The sequence below is a fragment of the Aedes aegypti genome, chromosome 2 (genome assembly GCF_002204515.2).
Source record: "Aedes aegypti strain LVP_AGWG chromosome 2, AaegL5.0 Primary Assembly, whole genome shotgun sequence".
NCBI classification, from domain to species: Eukaryota; Metazoa; Arthropoda; class Insecta; order Diptera; family Culicidae; genus Aedes; species Aedes aegypti.
The window spans coordinates 21,887,254-21,905,316 of NC_035108.1; the positions used below are offsets into that span (position 1 = coordinate 21,887,254).

Genomic DNA, 18,063 nt, shown 5'->3' on the forward strand with positions numbered 1-18,063 from the left:
CACATAAACCAAAAGCTCTTTATTTGAAACCTTCAAGTAGACATGTTGTTACGATAATCCAATAAATTGGTCAGATGAAGTTAAGTATCTAGGGCTCATGCTAGATAAGAATTTAACTTTCAAAAATCACATTGAGGGCATTCAAGCCAAATGTAACAAATATGTAAAATGTCTCTATCCCCTTATTAATAGAAAATTAAAACTTTGTCTTAAGAACAAGCTTTTGATATTCAAACAAATTTTCAGGCCAGCCATGTTGTATGCTGTACCAATATGGACTAGCTGTTGTAATACCAGGAAGAAAGCTCTGCAGAGAATTCAAAATAAAATTTTGAAAATGATTCTGAGGCTTCCTCCCTGGTATAGTACCAATGAGTTACATAGAATAACCAATGTTGGAACATTGGAACAAATGTCAAATAAAATAATCAATAATTTCAGGCAAAAATCGTTACAATCTTCTATTGCCACGATTAATGCGTTATATGTTTAGGTTAAGTTAGGTTAAGTATATTCAAAGCGTTTTTTTTCTCTTATAAGCAGGTGAAATCAACTCACCTGTAAAAAATCTGAACTGCTACGGCAAATGAAATGTAATATGTTATTAACAAAATGTTAATAAAATCTAAGATTTGTTTTACCAAATTAGGATGATAGTGTTGTCTAATAACACAGAACACCTAGATATAAGAAATAATGAATATAATGTTTGGAATTATACTAATAAAGAAATTAAAAAAAAAAGGATTACAAAACTGTCCCTTGGAGGTCCTATCGGAACCGATTCCGGGATAACTGGATGTGACCAGAACCTTATGTCAATGCATCACGTAATAAATATGATGGTCAGAATAAAATAATCATGAATTTTGAGCCGACGTACGATGAAAGATTTTCATGAGGATTTCTCTAAGTTTGAACGAAACAAGATTTTCATGAACATTGTTTCAACTTTGACCAAAAATCTGAGCCCTGACGGTGTGTAATTATTTCCATAGTGCATGCCAAAGTCATAATTAAGATTGAGTTTTCATTATGCCTTCTTTTGTAATGATCGATTTCTTTTCATCTTTGCTCTCTTCGAATTACTACTGGAAACTAATCCACTTTTCGTACCGTCAAACGGGGTAACTTGCAACACTTTTCAACTTCAAATCTGTTTGGACGAAAATTTTAAGGACTTAGATGAACCAAATACAATCTGGTATCCTAATCGCTACGTAAAGAATGCCATGTGGTATTTATTTTATTAAAATTTGTTCTCCTGGGATCAGGAGAGGCTGAAAATATGCTTTTTTCATGCTACCCCTGATGTGGGGTAACATGCAACACACAATACAGACTGAAGTTTACTATCAAAAATGTTATCAATACCGTTTTTTAAATCATTAAATAATTAACTTAAGTAAAAACATGACAATAAACAAAAACTAGGTACCATCATTTTTGAAAAATCATTATTTTTGATTGAACTATGAGTATTGATCATATACGATTAAAAAATCGATTGATTTTGTATTTTATTTGTTCCACAAGTGAAAATTTTTAGCAAAACACAAGTCTTGACGGCTAGTAGAAAGCCATTTAAAAGTTTTAATGCTACTTTTTTTTTTATTCAACTGCAATGGTTTTGAGGTTTCGCTTCACATAAGATATTTTTCATTCATATTTTAACCAAAGCAACGTATCGTATATTGATCGCATGTCTTGAAATGGCCTCTGTTGGTCATTGAAAATAGCTATTTTTATATTTCATGCAAAAAGTTCATAATGACAGATCTGCAAGTTACATTTGAAACATATTTTTAAAATTAATCATAGTTTTCACAAATAAAAAATAATAAATTCCAATAATAATGCGATTAATGTTACTTTTTTCTACCAAACGTGTAATAAGTTGGTTGAGGTTTAACAATTTTAATGTTACTCTACAAATAAATGGTCAATCTTGCTTTTTCATGTGTTTTTGGTGACAAGCGGCAGAAAACATCTTGCCATTGAGATTAAAATTGCTGTTGCAAGTTACCCCACAAGGGTAGTCAAAAACGTTTTCAATTATTTTCAGTGTATAAACGTGAAATTAACAAAACTTTTTTATAGTGCTCTTGTACACTATTAAATACTGTAGCGAAAAGCAAATACCTAGAATAATATTTATAGCCCGTTTGTATGGTACTAGGAACGATTTTCCGCCTTGTTTTTATACGATCAAACGTGTGATATGATTTTCTCCTCCAGCAAACCAACCAAAGTAGACATAATAACCAAAATCCTCACCAAAACCTCTCTTTTTATACCTAAGGTCATTGACCGGTGTAACAAATTAGAACAATTTAACTTAATGCTTTAGAAAACGTCAATTCAGTTACATGTCGTTGTGTTGCAAGTTTCACCCCTGTTGCAAGTTATCCCGTTTGACGGTAACTCTTTTTAGTGTTATAGGATCGACGAATCTTGCATTGCAATCTAGAAATATTTATTTTGGCGAAGTTATAAGCGAAAGAGAGAATCGATGTAGAGAAATCGATAGGATAGGTCAGATAAGCCTTTTTAATAGAAAGTGTCAATTTTATCTAAAACGTCAAAATCTGCGACGTAAGTTCAAAGTTTTCAAGGATTCTAATCGATTAGCAGAATTTTGCGATACAGTTGAAAAACCTCTGTCCCGAATGTATCCCTCTGCCAATCTGCTCTGAAAAGGCACGCCAGCACCAAAACCCAATGCTTTCTCGGTTTGGAAAGTGCCAATCAGCACAATCGCCATACGTGTTTCGAATGTTTCGGTTGCAGCAAACGAACTACAGCAGTTGAAATGGCAACAACAATACCCAAATAATGTCGAATACAACGCTTCCAATGGGCGATTTAACGTTCTGTACCCAGGGTTTTTCGTTTTTCTTTATCAAAGTCGCAAAAGATTGAACATGTGAAAGTTATCGGGGGGAGCGGGTGATGCGCTCTCGGGGTGGCGGGGGAAAAGCGCTCGCGAAAAAGTTCGAAAAACACGTTTGCTGTTAGCTGTTTAATAGGTTTCATTTGTTTCGGAGCTAACAACTCGCGAGAGCGCCAAGGACATCGCTGTCGAATGGGTGACCGGCGGAGGAGCCATGCGAAGTTCTTATGTAATTAATGATTTTTTGTTCGCTCGGTCACCCAACCAGCCAGCCAGAGGGAGAGGGGATGGTGGTGGTCAATTTTTCGTTCGATTTTCCGGGCGAGATTTTTTGGAAGCGGTCGTGTTTTCGTTGCCCAGAACACAACAACGGGAAAGAAGCTTGCCCGACTCTGTGGCGTTTGAAGCAGTGTTGGTTTGGTCGGTGCCTTTTTCAAGCAGAGAATGACAGCGGTCATGCGCGCACCTCTTGTTGCGTAAACCCTCTGCGCATCAACCAACTGTGGTCAGAATGGTCGAATGTACAGTATTGGACAATGCATTTGAAACTTTTCCATACAAAATTATCAACTTTAGAGGGCCTACCTTAGTCGAGTAGTTAGAGTCCGCGGCTACAAAGCAAAGCCATGCTGAAGATATCTGGGTTCGATTCCCGGTCGGTCCTGGACCTTTTAGTAATGGAAATTTCCTTGACTTCCCTGGGCATAGAGTATCATCATACCTGCCACACGATATACGAATGCGCAAAATGGCAACTTTGGCAAAGAAAGCTCTCAGTTAATAACTGTGGACGGGCTCATTGAACACTAAGCTGAGAAGCAGGCTCTGTTCCAGTGAGGACGTTAATGCCAAGAAAAAGAAGAAGAAGAAGAAGAGGGTTAGATCTGGGCTATTTAGAAACCGTTCTGAATGAATTTTTTACAGTTCTTACATATATTTTTAATTTCAACATATGTTTTTGAGTGATTTTTATAATCACAAGTTTAAAAGCGATAACGGATTGACTTAAGAGAATTTTAATGGTATATCAATGGTATCTTCTTCAAAGATGTTCTTGGATGTTATTGGAAATATTACTAATGTATTGTCCAATACTGTCCGTCGGTAACTAGTCATCAGGTTCAACCGGGTTCGGTTCGTTGTTGTCGTCGTGTGTCTCGTTGTGATCAACAACAGCTAGCTGACTGTGGTGTGGTGTCGTCCGCGAGAGCGTGTTGATTGAAGAGGTTCCAATCCTTTAGGCCGATCGGTCGGAAAAGTCGTTGACAGACGGTGTTCGGTTTTTTTCATGGGAAAGAGGGAGGGGTCGGGTTGAGGGTGGTTTTTTCGGAATGACGACACTTTGTATATCGTGTTTGGCGATCGGTGGTTTGACGTGGGATTGAGGTGATCATTTCGGGAACATTGGGTGAAATTTAAGGAAAATTTATACAGTTGGTATAAATTAAAAAGCTGATTACTTAATTAGATAATAATTACACATCTACCATTTTGAGTCGCAAAAGGTCTGTGATAATAATAATAATAATGTTATTTTTCTTATTTTTCTCTATTTTAGATGGACGATTACAACAATATTGCTTCAACAAAATAAGGTAAATACTCATTTAATAGTTTTCAAAGGTGTCATTCAGTAACTAGAAGAGTTGTTCATTTCAATACCCGATTTTATAAGCCATTCAAATCCAAAAATGGTCAATTGACGAAATAACTCTCGGTTAAAAACTGTGGAAATGCTCGTGGAACATGAGAAATAGCTCTGTAACGGTTTAGACGTAACGTCATACCAAAAGAAGTAGTTCTCAAGCCTAGTTAGCAAGGCTTCGATTTTCCAACATAGAGAAGGTGGCTTATTCAAGTAACCAAATAGTACTTTATATCGCCCTGCGTGCTAATATAGTGCTATCCTACAGCTGACATGCCATATATTAGTCGTATGATGGCCTTATAAGTGCAGAAAGGCGAATTAGCGTTACATGGGTTACATTACGTTAACATAGGTTACAAGGATAGATTTCCATCTTATTGGAAACCCTTTCGTTGTGAAACCTGAAGGTTTCAAATAAAAAGCAAATATTCCTTTTTTTGCAATCTACTACAGATGACACGCAGACTTCGTCTTTTGGCGGAGAGGCCTGTGACATCCGCAAACAAAGATTGTTGACATCAGTTTAGAGCAAATTAACTTGCCAGTTAGAGCATTGAAACGGTAATTACACAGCTATGAAAGTATATTTACCAACGGAAACACCTAAAGTTTCAAATGACGAAAAAAGTTGATGTTTTATATGCCTATGAATGATGATTGCAACTCCCCCACGTGCCCCATCAAGACAATCATTACGATAAACAAAAAAGTTTGGATCTTTTCTGAGTTTGGATCCAGGTTTCAAATAAGTTTCAGTTATAACTCAGGGTGTCTACTACCTGGAAAAAACAGGAAAACTTCTGCAATTCTCAGGGAATTTCAAGCACAATCAGGGATTTTTTTGAATTAGAATATGTTAGAATATGTACTGATACAAAATCTTTTCAATCGAAAAAAATTTCGGCTGCGTCGCTATCAAAATACTACTTGCGATGTCCACTCCTTTATGTTTTTAGCCATTTTTATTTATTCAGCATAAAACTTGTTTAGATAATTAAGCAGAACATAAGATTGCAAATAAGAGGTAACGTCTATCTTCTGGCTCGGTACAAACGAAAGAGATCGATCGTCTGTAATATATTTCAGATCTCAGCTATACTGTTATACATTTGCTTCTACATTTACTTCGTTTTTGTAACAGACCACAGTGTATTCTTGTTAAACAGTGAAGGCTCTGTTAAGCGGACAGTAAAACTACCAAGTTGGTACAGGCAAGTACAGTTCCCAGTTCCTGTTGGGTATCGTTCATTAGCATATGAAACATGGTTGAGAACATTACATTTTTTTTACCTTTTTTTTGTGTATTTTACATAAATAATAAACTTTGTAGGTAAAGAGCAAAATTTGCAACATGTACGAAAAATAGTATATTTCTCAGGCAAGTAGGTCTATTTTTAGAGTCTATTTTTGATGTTCGGTCTCTAAAGTCTCTATTTTAATCAAAAAGGTCTCTAAAGTCACTTTTTGACTTAATTCTAGAGGCTTCAGAAAAACCTTCATTAACTATTACGCGACTTTTCAACTAGTTTTTAGTGATGTTCTACTCAGATACCGGAGAATGGTTTAGGAATTCTAGTGATTTCTCCAGAAATGATCTCAGGTACTCCTCCAGGGATGCTACCAGCGATTTCACAAGGGATGCTTAGGTGAATTTCTTTAGCATTTGATCCAGAAAATCCTAGAACAATCAAAGGCTACTACCTCCAGTATTTTTTACAGAAATTACTTTGAAAAAATCCTAGCGCTAATCCCAGGATTTTCTCGACACGTTTTTTCATTGGTTATTTCACCGATTTTTACATTAGTTACAGGAGTTCTTCCACAAAGGTTTATTCACACTTAAATTATTTTACCGTTATCCGTGAATTTCACCGTAATCTCAACAGCTCGGTAAAATAAAACATCGTAATTCCGTTGAAATTTAATGGATTCTGGTGAAATTTTACCGAAAACTGTAAAAAATTACCGTACTCCGTTAATTTATTCCACCTGTTGTTGAGATTACGGTGAAATTCACGGGTTCCTGTAAAATAACTTAAGTGTGTTCCTTTATTTTTGAAAATAATTCGTTTCGACATTTTTCCAAGAAACCCTACAATAATTCATAGGCCATTTTTTTCATTTATTCCAGCAATTTGCATAAAGATCACTTTGCAATTCATCTATGATTACTCTCAGGAATTGCTTCGAAACTCTTTCAAGCATTATTTGTTAAAATCTATAATAAACCAAACCAAGAATCCCTACATGAATTTGACTTGGTATTCTTCATTAAATTTCTCTCGACATTTCTCCAGCATTGCATTAGAACATTATTATTTCGATTTTTTTTTCAGATATTCCGCACGAATTTTTTCAATTTTTTCTCCAAAGAAATCTGAAAAATTTCTTTGCCATTTCCCTGGAGACATCCCTTGATGAATGATTGGAAACAAATCTTTGAAGACTTCCTTGTGAATTTAAAGCGAAAATAATTGGTAAAATTTTGAATTCTTAAACACGCTCTAAATGAAAAAGTTGGAGGAAGTCCAACGGAAGAATCAATGGATAAATTCATGGAAAACTTGAGACTTTCTTGAAGAATCTTTGGAGGAAAATGATCTTTGGAAAAATCCAGATTGAATTCATGAAGGTATCTAAAAGCAATTTTTTGCAAGGATCGCTCAGAAAACTCGTGTAAAATTACAAATCAAACTTTTCAAGAGATCTCGGAGTAATATGTGGAAGAAATCTACAGCAAAACAAGAAGTTATACTTGTCGCCACTTGGAATTAAAAAGAAAGTCTTGGAAATATTCTAAAATAATTGTCTGTTCAATTGATAAATTAAATTTTCGTGTCGTGGTTCCCGTTAGTTTTTTTCAAAAAGTTTTAAATTGTCGTTTCCAAGACGGGTAGTAGCCCTGATTTCCCAAAGATATCATTCATGAAAAAATACAAAATGTCCTCCAGCGAAATTTGTGTGTACGTCGCTGATGTCCATAAATCTGAATCCCATTGCAAGAGAAAGGCTTTTCTCGTAAATTCGAATAGCCCATTTTCTTCATAACTGACTTTGACGATTAAAGGCACTTTCAGGTCAAGAAGAATTAGTGACAGGATGAAGACATGAACGAAGGAAACCTTTTTGCAGTGCGTTTTGGCTACTCCGATGGAAACGTTCGTTGTTTTTCCCAGTATGTTTTCAGGAAGTGGCGAAAGGACAAAACGTCGAAAAGTAAAAAATTGAACGAAACGAAATACCTTGAAAGAATGATTCTCTTCCGGAAGAATAAATAATTCATTATGTGCCAAACGTTATGCATAGCATAATTGACCGACCTCGATGTGAAAAAAAGAAGTCCAGCAAACAATGTTGTACATGCGCCGTTTGTCCTTTCGACGTTTTGTCCCTTTAGACGTTGTGGGATTCGACGTTTTGTTTTTCGAAATTTTGTTCGGTTTGCGCGTTGGCCGATCATTTTGCACGAACATATCAACATACGATAAGGTTCACATCGAGTTTCAGCCCATCAGTTAGTGAGTTCGTTCCATGTTATTTTTATAAAAATTGTGTTGTAACATTTATAACATTATTAATTATTTTATAAGTACTTTTTTATCAATTAATTTAATAATCAAAAATACGATTTTGGAGAAAATTGATTTTTAAGCTTTATTTTCGATATATTAAAAATTACAACATTTTTTTTACAGTGTATATTTTTTTTCAGATAGTCCCAACAATAACCTAAAACTTTGCGGAAGACTCCAAACTGATCGGACAAACCGTTTCTAAGTTATATTATAATGACCGAAAATTGAAAATTATATCATAATTTTGTATTAAAATCGCTGTATCTTTAAAACGGTAAAAGTTAGCCTGATTTTTCCATATACCTTTTTTGTTGTAAATTTTGTGTACTTTCATAAAATCGAGTTTAAAAATATTTAAAAAGTTTATTATGACCATTTTCAAAAATTCACCTTTTTTTCAAAAAGTCATAACTTTTTTGACCATGATTTCTCCATCTTGACCCACTGTGCAAAAGACTTCATTTTTTGTCTACTTTAACATATAAAAAAAAAAAAAAAAATCAAAAATACGATTTTTGAGAAAATTGATTTTTAAGCTTTACTTTCGATATATAAAAAATTACAACATTTTTTTTACAGTGTATATTTTTTTTCCAGATAGTCCCAACAATAACCTTAAACTTTGCGGAAGGCACCAAACTGATCGGACAAACCGTTTCTAAGTTATAATTTTTTGAAAATTATTAAGGATTTTTTTCTTAGGCCCTTCTCAAAGGTAAGGCTAGAGTCAAATTGGCGAGCCGATGATGCAAAAAGGCATTTTTGGGCATAAAGAAAGCATGTGCAAAATTTCATCCAAATCAAAAAATATAAAAATGAAATTTGGGAAAAAAGTCGTCATTTTCTGTGGAACCGCTCATCCCCGAAATAGTCACTAAACATTTCAGTGACAACTTCCTTCGGAAGGGAAGTAACGCCGTTGGTCCCGAGATAAACTAGCCCAGGGTTAAAAATCTCGTTAATAAAGATAGAAAAAAAAAATCAGAAAAACTTTGAATGATCGTCGCTATATGTGTCGGCATTGACATTAACTCAAGATTTCCATAATAAAAAAAAAACATTCACATTTCTTTGGCTTTTTTTATATGTGTAAAAATCTTTGAAAGGTTTGTCACCAGAGATGTCAACATACTTATGGTTTACATTAGAATGAGAAATTTGATGTATTTGTATTGAGGTTGCATGAGTCGCATCACTTACCAAGGTGAATCCTGAACATGTGGCTTTATAACCCTTCCTACTAACACCAAATCCTTCCCGTGACAGCCTTGGAGATGCAGAGATGATCTCGGTTTCTAGGGACAAGGGACGTCACACTTACATTCCTTCCCTTCCTCGATGACCGTAAGGACGTGGCCGGCGCCATTATTGACTTCACATTTTTCAGACTCTCAAAGGTGTACACTAAGAATGATAAGCTTTTCCCTAGCTCCTTCTGTTGGTTCCTTGCGCAATTTTGATTGTTCTGGTCAATCATGGAGTAGCAACTACGAATTGTACGATCGTCTATGGTTAGGCTTAAAGGCACTTTCAGATTATTTGATAAGCATTTTAGAAAATGTGTGAAATCAATAATCATAACCAAATTATTTCTTAAGTTTACATGTTTGGAACGAACAGATATTTTTGTTTCATTTTAGTGAAAAATGCTTCGAAATTTGTCGTTAGATTTTTTTTTTACTTTAAGTAATTCGAAGCCGAACTCTTATCTTTTAAAATAATGTTGTAGTCATATAAATGTAAAAAATGTCAATCATTTATATATTTTAAAGAAATTCTTGAACCTGGAATTATTTTTCAAAACGTGGAATTATCAGGGAATTTCATTTCTGTTAATGAGTAGGCATCCTGAATGAGCATTCCAATTTAAAATATTAAAAAAAAATCTATTAGAGAAACGTCATCCAATGACAATTTGATTAGTAAATTATACATCAACTTGGACTGTTTCAGTCATAGTGGTGGTTTTGAACAGTGCACCAATCATTTGATTCAATTGTTCAGTTACTAAAATTAAAATCAGAGGGAAACATATTACTAGATGTAGCTACATTATCTGATGATTTTCCGTTAAGATTTTTTGGTATATTCTTTCACAGGACAGACGTCCTAAACGTTGGGAAAACCTCCGCAAATCATGCATTTAGCATCCATGAGGCAATGTTTGGTACCATGATCTCACTTTTGGCACCGACAGCACTGAGTGGAGTTCTGAAAATTTCCTCCAGGTTTCTGGAAATGTTACCATATCACACAGACATCGAATATAAGTCTTACATTTTCTAAAGCTTCAATATTATTTTAATCACTTTTGTTAAAGTGAACTAAATTATATTCTTGAGAAAGCCCTTTCCGAAGAATGCCAGATTGGGTTCTCTTTTTCATAATGATTACTTGGACTGATGAAAATCTCACTTGAGTTGTTCATTCCAAGATGTTTGAAAGGATGTTCGCGATCTTTAAGAGTTTTCGGCAAAACGCGACAGTGTCCTTTCTTTGCGATTTGGAAGGAAACCTTGATTCCTCTAATAGAGTTCAAGGTCTCCTACCTAAACTCTCCAAATTCGGAACAACTGATCACGATTGGCGGCATTCTTCGTTGCCTCACTTGATTCAAAGAGCCTGGGCTAGAGGCTGCTTCGATTTGATGCTCGGAAAATTTGTCAAAAGCAGCAAACCGATTGCTCATTTCGATGCAATTATCAACATTAATCATTTCACCCCTGGAAGAAGGCGCGCAACCGGAGAAATGTCCTTTCTTCCATTTTTGTCACGTTCCGTGACAGTTTTAAATCCCAAACAATTTTTGAAAGAGAGTAGTGAATTCTGAGATTCACCTTTCTTTTTGTTCGCAATTGCAACCATGTTCCATGTTTTTCAATTAAAAAAACAATACAAAACAATTTTGTCCTTATATCTACTCTGAATGTCCACTGTGCCCGTCCCGTTCGGAAACTGTTCATTTCCCTCCGGGGCTTGTCAAGACGTATTTCGCTCAGCATGAAGTCCCGCGTCGTTCGGCCATCATCGCTTAACCCAAAGGAATCGATCCGCGTAGGATGGCCCCTGTTGACTATGTAGACGCAGACCGTTTTTTGGTTGTCTCATTGGAAATACACATAGACTTACACTAGATCGTTTGCCGCTTTACCTTTATTTTTCCTATGAACGTAGTTGTAGAATTTTCCAAACCTTGTAGATGTAGATGATTCGCGGGAAAACACTCGAACCGACCTGAGCTATCGGACAAGAGGATTGCGCGATTCGGTGGGATACTGGTAGTTGAGAACGCCCGAAACTTTGCGAGAGTGAGAGAGAAAGTCATGATCGTGGCTTGAGCTTCGCTGCCGAATCACCAACAGCAAGAAGCTGTTCTATTAATAGCGGATGAAAATCCGTCGGAAAATCAGTACAAACTAGACCTCAACTTGTGGTTGTTCTCTTCTAGTGCAGAGTGTGTAGAAGATCGAGTCGCGACGGATTTTCCAACCCCCGGGCCACTTCTACCTGTTGGCCCCCCAGTTCGGTCGTTCAGCAGAATCCGAGAATCCGACAGAAGACAGAGACGTATTCAGCATATCATCATCATCATCGGCAAGTCCGAGAGGGTCGACCTCATTGAATGCGGATCCGAGGTAGGTGTGAAACATGTCATCCAAGCAATTGACGACGACGACTTCGTCGCACTTCGGACGCATGCCAACGCAGCAAGCGGCGGCAATAAAGTGGGAAAATATGGCGCTTCAAATGCGCGCGATAAATGGCTTACTTGACCGCGGAATTTCTGTGGCTTCTTGAGATGGAAAAGGCTTTTCTTCGTCGTTTTTCGTTGAATTCAAATCTCATTAGTAGTTCCTGTTCACGCAAATTGGCGAAGTGCCGCCCGTTTCCTTCTGCCTCAAGTCGAGCGGACATTACTGCAAGGGATCATAAATTATATTTTGCCCTTAACCGGGCGCACGCTTTTCGTCTTAAGCTTCGCCGTTGGATGACGCAGAGAGCAACAAGAAATTGGGACGGAAAACGCGCGGAACGTGGGTTTGTGAATCATTGAGCGAGGCATTTTCCTCGCATCGGTTGTTTTCGTTGCGCGGTTTTGTTCTTTTTCGTCACTTTAGAGCACAACCTCACTGCAGCGATGCCAGATCTACGGAAATTTCCGCAGATCTACCAAATTTTCCGTAGGTATACGAAATTTTCCGAAGGTTCAGCTTAGAGGTAACAAGCTAAGTTTTAACACATTATGAATCTACGTTACAAATTGAACCAAAATCTGAATTTTCAATTTTGGTGCTGTAGAAGTATTTTACAAACACATTTGAAATTAATATGAACATCACTTTCGAATCACCCCTTGGCAAATTTTGGTTGGGGATGAGATTGAGATACCGAAGCATAATAAATTTATGTTATAAATTAATGAGTTCGTTCTGCAGTTCGTTCTGCAATTCGTCGCAAGCGCTATTGATCGTCGTATCAAACTTGAAGAGTTCCACTACGACGGATATTCGAACATACCATATAGTAGTAGATTATGGTTCGTTCACTTGTACACCAAAAATGCAATAAAATTATTGTATTTCGATAAATAACTTCAGTTCAATTACACAGCGCAACAAAAATGACATTTTTGCGTGTCTCAAGGATCAAATTATGTGTCTCTAGTAGATTTGGGGTTGCTGAATCTGATGCCGTTCTCAGAAATTTCCCAGCACGTCACAATTTTTAGCTACAGGTCGCCAAAGTTGTATGAAACATTGATTTTATCGATGTTTACCTAAAATTTAAAGTATATTTTATCAAACTTTTTTGTCATCTTATCCATCTTGCATACAAAAGAGGACTTAAACTTTCATTTTAGATGTATTTTGATTGAAAATGCACGATTAAATTTAGATTAAACCGATTTTTTCAATATACTTGTAGTCTCCATACTAAATTCTTCGTTTCTCTTATATGGCAAAATACAATACTTTTCTAAACCATCAAAAAATAACTTTTTCGGTTCAAAAGTATTACAAACTTTGATGATAAGTATTGTCATTGAAATAGTCAATTTTCGAATTTTTAACAACCAATATCTCAAAAACTAGACGTGCTATGATATTTCTGTAAACGGCAATGGATTCAGCAACCCTTTATTAAGTAAACAGAGGTATTTTGATGCTGGAGACAAAAACGTGTTCCGCAGTGTTACCCACTTTGCACTTTTTCGCCGAATTCGACGAAGACGTACCTGGTGAAATCTGAATAGCGATCGACTGAGCCACGTCACATTACGATTCTCATTTCTCCCATCCCTCAGTGTAACTTACTTCACCGGGCACTTATTTACACTATGGAAAACCTTCGTGTACATCTTCTCTGGAGGATTTAATTTCAATCACACGGCGTAAAATTTTATAATTCACGATGTTTTAAGAAATTCCCTCAACGACCGCACATAATTGAGAACGTATTTCATTCGTCCAAACTGAGAAAAAACCTGTACGCATAATATCGAAATTGAAGTGGTGTATTTTGACCACTAACTATACCACAGTGAGCCGTTAGTTGTGAAAGGAATTAAAACTCCGATATGAAAATGTAGGCAACGGAAAGTGATAATTTCATTGCATTATTTCCAATGAACGATCAAGATTTATCATAATCTTACTGTACAATGCGAACGCTGTCTAGGGAAATAATGGTTTGGTATCGGTTTGTATCAGCATCATTCATTGCAATACTGTGAATATTAGTGTGGGACAAAATTTAGATTCTCACGCCAGTCCATTTTAGAATTGCATTTCGGTCCCATAACAACAGTGCAAAATTTCAGGTCGAACGGTGAAACTATATTTTAGCGCGGAAAACTAACTTTTGCAAAGAAAAATCGCCAAAGGTCGACCATTGACCTCTATAAAAATTCTGAACACAGACTTTGAGAGGTATTTTCGCGTTGAACTATGTTGCCGAAGACCGCGAAACAATCAGACACTTGTGAAAAAGTCAGAACTCCTTCGTTGATTTTTTGGAATGTGTTGTATGAATTCTTGCAATGATTTTTCCAATCCAAGGATTCTTCATAAATTCATCTGTTGATTTTACCAGAAAATCTTGCAGTAATCCTTCCAAAAAATCACCTACGATTTCAAGCTTAATGAAATTCTAATTTACACAGCGATTGTTCTGAAAAATCTCCTTGTTCCAGCGATTTTACGTGTAATAATTTTTAAAAGCAATTTCTTTAGTTGTAATGCCAGGAAATTTTACAAAGATTCCTAAAGGAATTCTTCCAGAAGAACTCATTCCAAGGTTTTTGAAGAAATTTGTTCAGCGATCTAAGATGACTTCTGTAGTAGGTCTTGAATCAACAAGACGTGTGTTTTGAACGTCTAACGTTTTTCTCTCTCTCTCTGAGGAGAAAATTTCCCAAACTGTTCAAGAATTTGATTGATCGTGAGCGTGATTGATTACGTGAGCGCTTTGAAATTGAGGAAGGACATTCCGTCTAGGATTGTTCTAATCATTTGGAGGGTGATCGTGTTTCGTGTTCCGGCGTTAGTGCGTTGGACTAGGGAGGAGCTTTTTCAACAGATCGTTTATTCTTGTATTTTGGAGAGCACTCGAATTTAACGAAGCTTCCAATTATTTGGTTCTATCAAGTGTCCAAGATTGAAGTTGCTTCTTTCAAGGAGAAATTTATAAAGATATGAATTGGATTTTGTTAAGTATATTTTTTCTTGTTAATTTCAACTTTTCTTTATTATTAGATTTAGCTTTGATTAATTATTTAATTTTTGTTATTTATTATGAAGGCATTCAAAGATCTTTTACCTTTTATATATTTTTTATAGGCAATGCTTGTGAATTCAATTAAAAAAAATGGATGGTTTGTCACTCCGTGTGTCGGCAAAAACTTGATAAACACTCATCAAAAGACAATAAATATATTTTCTTTTAATTAGGAATTTTGAATTTTTGAATAGCTCGTCAGCAAAGGTGACGACATATATTTGTCTACGTTTATAATGAAACCATACAAATAGTGATATTTAAAATCAAAGTTACATGAGTCGCATCACTTACTAAGGTGAATCCTGATCATGTAACTTTTAAACCCTTCCCACTAACAAAAATCCTTCCTGCGACTACCGTGGAGATGCAGAGGTGATCTCGGTCTTTAGTAACAACGGTAGTCACACTAACATTCCTTCCCCTCCTCGATGACTTTAAGGACGTGGTCGGCGCTGTTATTGACTTCATTATATTTTGAACTCTCGAATTGTGCACATTGAGAATGGTTAGCTAATTTCAATTCCTTCAATATTTTACGAATTTCCTTGAACATTTCGTAAGATAATATTTTTTCCTTAGATGTTTCGTAAGATAATACTTTACAATTTTCTTCAAAAAACAATGGGCGTTATTTTTTTTCACGGATTTTGAAAAAAAAAATTGACGATTTGATAAAAAAGGACAGACTCAATTACGACTATTGAGAATTTACTGAAGAAAATCTGTGAAAGAAACACTGAACGAATTCCAGATAAATCCTAAGAAAAATAACTTGAAAAATTGACCAATACTATCTTGCCCGTAACGCGGGTAGATCACCTTTTCGAGGTGCGTTACGGGGTAAGATCTTGTTGTATCTGTTCTTGTGAATACTTATAAGTTAAGGTCGGAAGAGTATAAGAGAGTAACAAGGCACTAAGACCCACCTATTTGTCCTAGATAATGAGGAGGTCGAAGGCTCAATCAGCATCTGAGGTTGGTTTCAACTCATGAGACAATTTCTTTCCGAGTTCAAGAGTTTATCTTTCGATATCTAGGAGGGAAACGATTCCGAATCAGTGAAGTAGCAGACCTCTTAACTTCTAAAATAAGCTTTTTGTTTCAAGGAATCTAAATGTTTCATGGGATGAAACCTGTTCACAGTTTCAAAAAACGGCTTTGAACCTTATAAGTGAAGCAATAATTTGATACGCTAGAGTACCGATGCATGGTCAATATCAGTATCATTCAACCAGCTTAGTGGCCGAACCTGATTAAGGGGCGCGCTTTTGAGAGTTTAATGGTGACAAACAGTTTTCTCCAAAAGGTATAAATAGCGGTATCTTTTTCTAAAGAGGCTCTATGCAAAATAGTAAAGAATGATATTTGTATAAAAAACAACTACTTCATTATTTCTCAATAGTAATGGAGTAGAACGACATGCAATAAAACAAAGGACACGGGTATACCACAAAAGATCAAAGAAAACTAGTCGCAGTGGTTCATCCCGAACAGAAACAGAACGATCTTGATAAACATCTGAAAAAATCTTTACAGTAATATCTGAAGGTATCAATGAAAGAATCAATGGAGAAATTTATCGAGGACTACCTTGAGAACTTTCCATTGATTCGGAAAAATCTGATGCGGCAAGATTTTCGTGTTCAGTCGAGGTTGGATTACTAATTGGTGAGCTCGTTTCATGTTAACGATAACACATTTTTATAGTGGTAACGTATTTTTTCATACAAACTTTTCATACAAACTTTGGATGGATCGTCACACGAGTGTCGTCATAAACCCTTATTTTTTGTTTTATATAATTTTAATTTACACATACTTTTCTTTTTTCGTTATTATGACTCCCATCGATATTTCCTCCCTCACTAAGGCGGCATCCACAAATTACGTATCGCTCTAAGGGGAGGGAGTAGTAGCCTCAAGCGGTGCGACTCAGACAAAAAATGGAAATTTTCATAGAAACAGCATTACGGGAGGGGGGAGGGGGTTTCAAAAAATTCCAATTATAGCGTTACGTAATAAATTGACGCTGCCTAATCAACACCCTTCTCGTGGTGATTGTGGAGATGCAGAGGTATTCTCGGTCTCTAGGAGCAACACGCATAACACACCAGCATTCTTTCCCCCATCCCAATCGACTGTTAGGACTTTTCCGGCACTGTTATTGATCAATAATTTGAAAGCCAAAGTGCACATTTTCAAGAGTAAGCGGAGATATATTTTTTTACTAGTTTGTTTATTTGAGGCTCAATCGCGTTTAATGCTTTACAGAGCCGAAATTCATTTTTTGTATTGTTTACAATGAATTGACTTCTTGAGTGCCAAAATTAGCACAGGTTGGAGCCAGGGTACTCGTGGCAACTCGAGGTTATTGATCACAAGGAACAACATGGTAAGGATTTTACTGAAGATTCTGCAGCTCATCTGGAGATATATCGTAATTTGCTGATACTTTTTCAGCTGTGTCAGTGCAAAACCAACTGATTTTCTTTGATTCGAAATCATGAGATGAATTAGCAACAATCATCAACAACGCGTACAAATTTCAATGACGGCCTACTTCGCCTTATCTCCAAACCTTTCCACCACGCTCGCAAGGAAACTCTAGGGATTATGGAATGTAACCACCGTCCCAGTTGTCCATTTAACCAATCGCTTTGCCAACCGTGAAGAGCTTTGACGTACTTAATGAAAAAAAAAAATCGTCGTGTGAAATTCTTCTATCATAAATCTCACCTTCCTAAGCGCCCATCTTTGCGAGAGAGTCCGCCTTCTCATTGCCATTAATTAAGCAATGTGAGGGGCTCCATACAAAGATAATCTTGTATGATCTTAAGACCAGTGCACACATCTGCTCTCTTATTTTTGTAAGAAAGTAAGATGCATGCTTAACAGGTTTCATCGATCGAAGTGCCTCAATAGAACTGAGAAGATGAAGATGTAGTCTGCTTGCATTTATGAGATCATCCTCAAAGCGAAGTTGATTGCTGTCAGCTTAGCAACATAAACCGTTCAAAGTTATTGAAGTTTTCGGAAGGCGGAAGAGCTTTCATTGAAGACACCGAAGCCAGTGGATTCATTGATGCGGGACCCGTCTGTGAAATATCTCCTGTAGGAATCAGGGGCCTTCCTTAGCTGAATGATTAGAGTCCGCGTCTACAAAGCAA

General features: G+C 36.3%; 1 protein-coding gene across 12 annotated transcripts in view; it reads left to right on the top strand.

Annotated features, from left to right (window-relative positions):
* LOC5571277 (myocyte-specific enhancer factor 2) overlaps nucleotides 1-18,063 on the top strand; it is a 296,538-nt gene that overhangs the window by 135,393 nt on the left and 143,082 nt on the right. For 9 of the 12 annotated variants that reach the window (XM_021840199.1, XM_021840184.1, XM_021840195.1 and 6 more), the window contains one exon: nucleotides 4,452-4,488. The gene's annotated coding sequence lies outside the window, so the exon portion shown is untranslated. Of the gene's footprint in view, nucleotides 1-4,263; nucleotides 4,280-4,451; nucleotides 4,489-11,521; nucleotides 11,752-18,063 lie in introns of those variants that run through there. The other 3 variants (XM_021840191.1, XM_021840190.1, XM_021840188.1) reach the window with 2 other exon arrangements.